At 40.0% G+C, this 8235-nt stretch overlaps 1 long non-coding RNA gene across 1 annotated transcript; it reads left to right on the top strand.

The window, feature by feature from the left end:
• Positions 1-1528: 1528 nt before the first annotated feature.
• Positions 1529-5832, top strand: LOC133391512 (uncharacterized). Its single transcript, XR_009765014.1, has 3 exons — positions 1529-2304; positions 2365-2468; positions 2555-5832. It is a non-coding gene; the product is annotated as an uncharacterized LOC133391512 (long non-coding RNA).
• The last annotated feature ends 2403 nt before the right edge of the window (positions 5833-8235 follow it).

Raw genomic sequence — 8235 nt, 5'->3', positions numbered from 1 at the left:
ATGCCGTAGCATTGTCTCTAATTATCGTGGGATAACTCAAACATGTGCCACAGCCAAAACTTTTGAGCTATGTATCTTTCCAACCATACTTCATAGTTGTAGTTCCGCTATTAGCCCTAAACAGCATGGGTTTATGCCTGGTAGGTCTACTTCTACTAATCTCATGTCTTTTGTTACCAATATTTTCAGATCTTTTGAGGCAGGTACCCAACTTGATGCAATATACACTGACTTTCATGCTGCATTTGATAGTTTGCCCCACTCTTTACTATTAGCTAAACTATCTAAACTTGGTTTTGGTGATGGCATTATTAGCTGGCTGTCCTCATACTTAAGTAATCGATCTTGCAGGGTTAAAACCGGGTCGTACTTATCTGAGGAGTTTTTTTGTACGTCAGGTGTCCCTCAGGGTTGTGTGCTAAGTCCACTTCTGTTTTCTTTGTTCATCAATGATGTCTGTAATGTTTTACCTCCTGATGGTCATCTCCTTTATGCGGATGATATCAAAATCTTTTTACCTGTGTCCTCTTCTTCTGATTGTATGAGTCTTCAGCATTACCTTAATGCATTTGTTCATTGGTGTTCATCCAACTTACTTCGCTTGTGCCCTGATAAATGTTCTGTTATTTCTTTCTCTCACTCTCTTTCTCCTATTTCATTTAACTATACTCTCTCTAACTCGTCTCTCTCTCGTGTTTTGTCCATCCGTGACCTTGGTATTATACTCGACAGTCGTCTTAACTTTAAACTGCAGCTTGATGAGGTTCTACTAAAAGCTAATCGAACTCTTGGGTTTATTTTACGTTTTACCTCTATTTTTAGAGATCAAAGCTTCTTAAGAAACCTTTATTGTGCTCTGGTAAGGCCTCTTCTTGAATATGCTAGCATCATCTGGAATCCTCCTACTATTGATGGCTGTTCGAGAATTGAAAGCATTCAGCGCCTTTTTACCAGGGTTGCTTTCCGTCGTTTGTTCGGTGCTGCCTCACTACCTCCCTATGAAACGCGATTGCAGTTATTCAATCTTCACTCTTTAAGCTTCCGCCGTCAAGTGTCTCAGGCATGTTTTATTGGTGGCTTATTACTTTCTGATACTGATGCTCCTGATTTACTCTCGTCCATCTCGTTGTATGTTCCCTCTCGTTCCCTTCGTCCTCGTGATCCTCTGTCAATTGAAACACGTCATACTCTCTATACTTTCAATGATCCTATTCTATCCTGTTTCAGGTTGTTTAACCACTTTTACTATCTCTTTGATTTCGACTCCTCTCTCAACTCTTTCCGTAACCGTATTTTTTCTTCTAATTCTCTTTAATTATTCTTCTAAGTTTCATTAAGTTTTGATAGTCTCTACGCTCTACCTTTGTTTTTTTTTCTTTAATTTTTTTGCTAGGTCTAGACTAGTTTAGTTAGGCTTAGTTTTTCATGAATTATTTTGTTTATTTGTTAGGGTTTATTTAGTTTTAAGTCTGCCTTATTTAGCCTTGATGGCGGATATTGTATTAATAAAAAAAAAAAAAAAAAAACAGGCGCCGCAGAGCTGGAATGAAATTGTACGATCAGCATATGACAGTTGGAAAAAGAAATCAAGGAAGATGTCTTCGTAATCAACAGAAGCGGAATATGTTGCGTTAAGCCAATCATCCTGCGAAGCAATGTGGTTAAAAAATCTGCTTACCGAATTTGGCGTGCATTTTAATACTCCGTTAATTATATACCCCATCAGATACAACTTCATACGAGAATGTATCCAGACCGTAAGAATTCAACTGAAGTATATTCCAAGCGAAAACCAACTTGCGGATATGTTTACGAAAGGGTTTTCTTCAGCAGTTTTTACGAAACATCGATTTGCGATAGGTCTAAGAGGGGGTGTTGGAAAAACAAAGTAGACCATAGCATATACGACGGGTATAAAAGAAGCAGCTAGCTTCAGTTATGTTGTAGATTAGTATAATAAACTGTAGAGACACATTCTAAACTCATTAGTGTGCGTGTGACGAAAAATGATGGAGGAATTAGGGGGTAAGCGGGGTCTGAAGTCTTTCGTTCGTCACACATACATGCATCTACCAGCGGATTGCGCTGGACCGAGTCTACCCATCTCTCTCGATCAACCATGATTTTTCTGCTATCGCTCTCATCCGAGTGTGAGGCATCCTCAGTCTGTCCAGAACTTTCCCTGTGGAAGGATGTACTGAAGTGAGGTGCGATTTCTTTTGCGACGTACTTTGCTCGTCTACGTTTTGGGCCGTGTTCCTTCTTCTTCAGTTATGGAATGATTTATCCTAGCAAATTGTTGAGGTAAGCTTCTTGCTGTGTGCTTGTGCAGGTACATTCAACTAACCCTTGGCGTCTAAAAAGTTACAGGTCTGTGCGCTATTTATCAAATACTACATGCTGGCCTCGTCAACAATGTTCAAAGTGAGCGATGGAAAGAAAACGTTTTCCAGTTTTAAAACATTATGGTAAGTGTTGATGTAATCCTATGCGCAAAACTCTTCGTAGTAATACATACTACATACATTCATTATTGGTTCATTTATTTGGACAGCGTTCAGCACAATACTGCCACAAACCAACGCCAAGAACCTGTCGAAACGCGCGCAGCCCCCGGTGAGAACGTCATTACTTAACAGAAGCCGGTTCAACACGCGCAGCGCCTGTTCATGACGTCATTATTAAACTGAAGCCAGCTGAACACGCGCAGCACGGATGGTACCCCGGGCGCGGTAGGAGGAAGGAAAAACGAGTGGAGGAAGAACGAGAGGAGGAAGAACGGTAAATTTGGAAGGGGGAAAGCGTTCTGCCGTCTACACAGCGGGAGTATGCAAAACACATGTGGGAAGGGAGAGTGATATTATTAAGCGAAAGGCCACGGGAGTGACAAAATGCTGACAAATTTTTCAAAATGTGAGCTTTTGTAACTTTTTTGAGCTTTTGTCAAAATGTTGTGACCTGGAGCAGCCAGGAAAAAAAGTTGACAAAAGTTGACAAAATTTGACGTTCGTGAAAAAGCGTTAACAAACAGCTATTTGGCGCAGTTGTGACCCATTGTTATGATAATAATGCTAAAATGCATGATTCTAATTGATTTATGTACCTAGTTAGTGCTTCTTAAACAAAATATCGAAGATATTCAGATGTTATAGCTTTTTATCGCTCTTGTGTATGTTTTTGTTGCGGCCACGAGAAAAGCTCTTTTTTGCAGTTGACAAGCAATTTTGACAAAGTTGAAAATTTTTTCAACATTTTTTCAGCTCCGTGGCCACGCGCTAATTCAATAAATAGCATGCATGTGTGTGTAAAGCAAATGTGAACAGCATCATCATTTCTATAAGCAATCCGAAAAAGGGAGTGGAGCAAACACATTGGTATGCGTGAGCGGCTGAAGAAACCAGAACGTTTAGATGTGTGCTTGACGGATGGTTCGGGCGCCTGTGGCGAAGCTCTCGACAAGACTGTAAACGAGAGCTTCGTGGAGAGTTTTGTAGAGAGCTCAGATTACACAGGCCGCCGTCGGGTTTTTGCGTCCTTGGGACCCACTGTTTTGTTGGTTTGAGGCTGTGAACGAAATAATAACAGAGAGCGTTAATCATCCTTGATAATCTGAAGTGTTCTTGCAAAGTGAAATCGAAAGTGTTAATCTTAAATTAGACCATATCGCAAAAATTGCATGTGCTAAAATGGAGCTAAATACTTATCCTGTAAGTATCTACACAAGTAAGCACGAGTGTTTAAAATAGACATTTTGTTAGCGCCTAGATGTATGCAGGAAGGTTAATAGCATAAAAGTAGCCATAATCTAAGGAACGATTAGAGTAAGTGTTAGTGAGAACGCGTACGTATATAGGAACAGAAAAATGCATGAACGATAAATATTAGAGTCTAAGTTGAACCACCGTGTAGAACACATCGTTTTAATTGAGCTATTGAACACATTTTATTAATAATTTTCGTTTTTGTTTATAGCATTACAACAACCATCCACACTGAAATCCGTTGAAATGGTAAAATCGACCATAACACGTTCTCAACAAAGTGCGAAATTTCTTCCTGTGCGAGTACTGTCAACAGGAGCGACCGGATTACGTGTAATGTTTTCTCACCCAGCGACACCGTTGTTATCCCAAGAAGTTGGATCATCTATACAGACAAGTGCGCGGCTTTCTCCAGTACGGGTTTTGTCAATGGTCAACGATTCCACCTCCGCCAGCACCTTCGTCATCCGGAGGAGCTGGACCATCGATAACAAAAGCTGTGCCGTTTTCGCCCATACGTGTTCTGTCCACAGTGACGATTCCTCCCCCGCCAGCACCTGAAATCGAATACATTACATCGCCTCCACCATTGTTTTCTCCGTCACTTCCAATGCCGTCGAGGCCAGCAGGATCATCACCTAAAAAACCTGCGCAACATACTGCAACAATTACTGTTTCATCTGGTACAACATATGCATCAGAGAATACTGATCTATTTCCTGCAGCAAACACACCGATTCAGAAAACTACTCAAAAAATAGAAAGAGCTTCCTCAATTCGATCCGTAAACCAACCAACCAAAACCAAAAATGTTGCTGGACGATCTAACAAGCAACGTGCCAAACGGTCACTAAGTGAAATCGAAGATGTTACAAAGACATCATTATATTGCTCGTCACTTCCATTATTTGCATTAAAAGATCTCGGTCCACCACCAATGACTAATGTCCATTCTTTTATGAGCAACAATATCAAACCAGTTGCTGTTCAAAGAACAAATGCTGCTCCTACATACGTCCATAGCATGGATTGGTGTTACGTGAAGTGCGTGCCTTGCGACAAAGGTTTGAACAAGCAGTTCAATCGGAGTGCATCCGACCACCTATACAGACAAATTCAGTTCCGAGAAATTTTCGATTCAATCCACTCAATAGCAGAAAAAAACTGGAAGAATTTGACGTTCGTCTAGGGCAGCGGTCGGCAAACTTTTGAGGCAAAGGGCCAAATTTAGTAAATGATTTAAAGCCGCGGGCCAGGAGAATGTGGTTTTTATATGATTGTGCATTAAATATTACATTATAAAATTTTAGAAACAAAATAATTGGTTAATAATGTTAAACAATGCAATTGGTATTATTGCTATTTTCCTATAATTATGTTGTCTCCAATCATGGTTCAAAATTGATAGTACCTACTTAAAAACTTTACTTTACTTTACTTTACCTACTTTAATCATTTGAGGATCGCTAAAAGTAGGACAATAGTGTGATAAGTCAAAAAATAACAAAGCAAGAGCAATATCGCTTCTTGATGACCTCATCGTCCCACGCGGCAAAAAAAATATTAAGGCTATTCTGGGGATGATACAAAAGTGTTATTGGCTAAAAATTATCAAGGCAAACGTGCATTTAGTAAATATAAAAATGTTTTATGGACAAGTAATGCCATGTCAGATACATTGATTAATGATTCCTTATGAGAAACTTTAGCACTTTGACCAGCGTTGTACTCTTATCAGCAACAGCGTGGAATCGTCGTTCTCGTTAAAACAACAGATGTTTTTTTTAATGTTCTTATTTTTTTTTTCAAATACAAAAAATGCAAAATATCCCTAAAACAGATAAAAAAGAAAATAACTGATTTGTGTCTAATTAAAAACAACGAATAGCAGAACAAATAGTCTTCTTCTTCTTTGCCTCAACAACCGATGTCGGTCAAGGCCTGCCTGTACCCATTTGTTGGCTTGGCTTAGTCAGTCCTACGTATGGCGGCGCGGTCTATTTGGGGATTGAACCCATGACGGGCATGTTGTTAAGAACAAATAGTATAGCGGGAAAAATGTATGCAGCTATTTCACTATATCTAAAACTTTGTTTTCCATATATTGCGTCGGTTACAATTTCATGCAAAACTTTAAATACATTTATTGCAACCAGACTTTAGTGTATCTTATCATTATAAAATTTTATGCGACCTTCATTTCGATAGTCTTATTGTGGTGTTAAAATAATGTTAATATTACATAACGGTTGCAATACAAAATGGACAACAATCGTGGACTTTTCATGGGTTTATCTTAACCCGCACTAACAAAACGTTAATTGCACTTTGAAAAGTAGTATCCCATTAGTTCGCAGACAAAATTTGACACCTCTGTCAGTCGAACTCTAACCATGATGGTCAAAATAGTGAATCAAAAGCGTGCGTGATCAAAGATTGGGTCCAAAATGGACTCCGTGTGGAAGTTTGTGGACGTCGTATATACCCGTTTCGGCATTTTGGTCGCCATCATCTTGGCACTATTAGGCAACAATCAAAGTATCGAAAGAAAGCCCAGGTTCATTTTTGAGGTTCCAAAAGAAACTGAAATGAAGACAGAGGGACAAGTGTCTACTTTACTGTGTTAGCTGGACCGGGAGATCGATGCAACCCACCAAACAGTAAAATAATACCTGGGAAACATGAATAAACAGATCAGGAATTAGAAATCGCATCCAGTGGCTTCGCAGTGGCAAACAATTACGCGAAAACTCAATGCAATCATTGCAGCAACAGGTCATTGCAATTATTGCAGCATGTGAATTTCGATAAAATTTCGATATGACACCCTAGTCCGCAAACAGGTCCAACATCCGTCACTTGTGTCCCATCGATTTTTTTCTGCACCAACGTGATGCAAAAACTCTACTCCAACAATTTTGTAGCGAAAACTTAGCAGGAATTGATGAACATCCAAGGTAGAACTTAAATCATGCATGTCTTCGTACACCGTCACCACGGTGAAAATTCTTGATAACTGACGAAAGGCGATTTGCAAAGACGTGAACTTATTTGTGCAAGTAAGCTTAAATAATTCCCTTTCAACAGCTGTAAATGTAAAGAAATTATCTTTCCTAGTTTTTTTCTGCAGGCTGCCGAAAATGGCAATTTTTTCATGCAAAAGTCATGGGGATACTGACCTCGAGTTGGAACATACTGAACGGTGTGTCATTCCATAGTACTTTAATTAAAGTTGAAAAAGTACGGTATAATATGGTATACTAAAAGATCTTCAGTAATTTGTGTACGAATCGATTCTTCCCATCTTTCAAAATCAGTCAAATCCTTTCGCTGGCCGGATTTAATGTTGCGACGGGCCGCATTTGGCCCGCGGGCCGGACTTTGCCGACCACTGGTCTAGGGGACGATCAAACATACCCGCACGACAAAATCGAGCAGTTTTGTAGCTCGGATTTTCGATCGCTTTCCGCCAAAAGCGATCGAAAAATTGAGCAGAAACGTCCGAAGAACCGATCGAAGCTCTTGATCGATTGAAGCGTTTACGATCGTCCGAGAGAGCGCGCCGTATGTGTTTATCTCTTTCTGACAAAAAAGCTCCGGGACGCGACCGTATTGGCGCAAAATTGATAGTTGCCGAAAAATTGTTCACACCCACGTTCGATTTCTCGTCTCCTTCCCCTCTACCCCATCCTTTCACTTCGCTTCATCATTATTGGTTCTTGCTCTCTAGTTACATTGAGCGAGAGTTTGAGAAGTTTTCGATAGCTTCGCGCAGCGGGTTTGTATGTCAACGGAAAGAGGGGAAATTAAGTCAACGTACAAACCCAAAAATGTAAACATCGCTAACGAAACACAGCAATTTGTAAAAAGTACCCCAAGAACTACATTCAGAATTCAGTTAACAGCACAGATTTTGGAGCTTGAATTTATTTCTACATTTTTAAATCACCTTGCTAGCAAATCTTACATGGAGTCCTTGGCGGGTAGCTCTTGCTTGACACTTGCTAGCGCTCTCCGGTGAATATGGTAACTGTGCTGATTTTTGCTCCCATAGAAAACTCGAGTCGCGAGTTTTAATTATCTAGTGTTGGGCGCAATCCTACAGATTTACAAATATTCTAAAGTGACCTATGCAGATCGACATCTTTACGTGTGACTTATGTTAGTATAATGTCTTTAGTGTGATATAGTTCAATTAGTATAGCTTGTTTCTCTGCTTCAGCATTTATGTGAAGTTAGATTTGATATGGGAAGTAAACACGGACACCGGAAAGTAAAGTTCTACACGATTTATTCGCACATCTCGTTTAGTAGTTCACATTTCACAGTTCCCTTATCGGTCCCAAACTAACTCCCCGTTCACAAAGCGCGCACTGCTTTTATAGCTTCTGCCTATCTTCCCTCTCGCTCCGCGTTACCCGCCGTAACCGCGTTCTCCTTCCTAGCTCATTATCGCTCGTTCTCTTTATTCTTT

Source organism: Anopheles gambiae, chromosome 2, assembly GCF_943734735.2.
Source record: "Anopheles gambiae chromosome 2, idAnoGambNW_F1_1, whole genome shotgun sequence".
NCBI lineage: Eukaryota > Metazoa > Arthropoda > Insecta > Diptera > Culicidae > Anopheles > Anopheles gambiae.
This window is presented reverse-complemented; position numbering and strand designations above follow the sequence as displayed.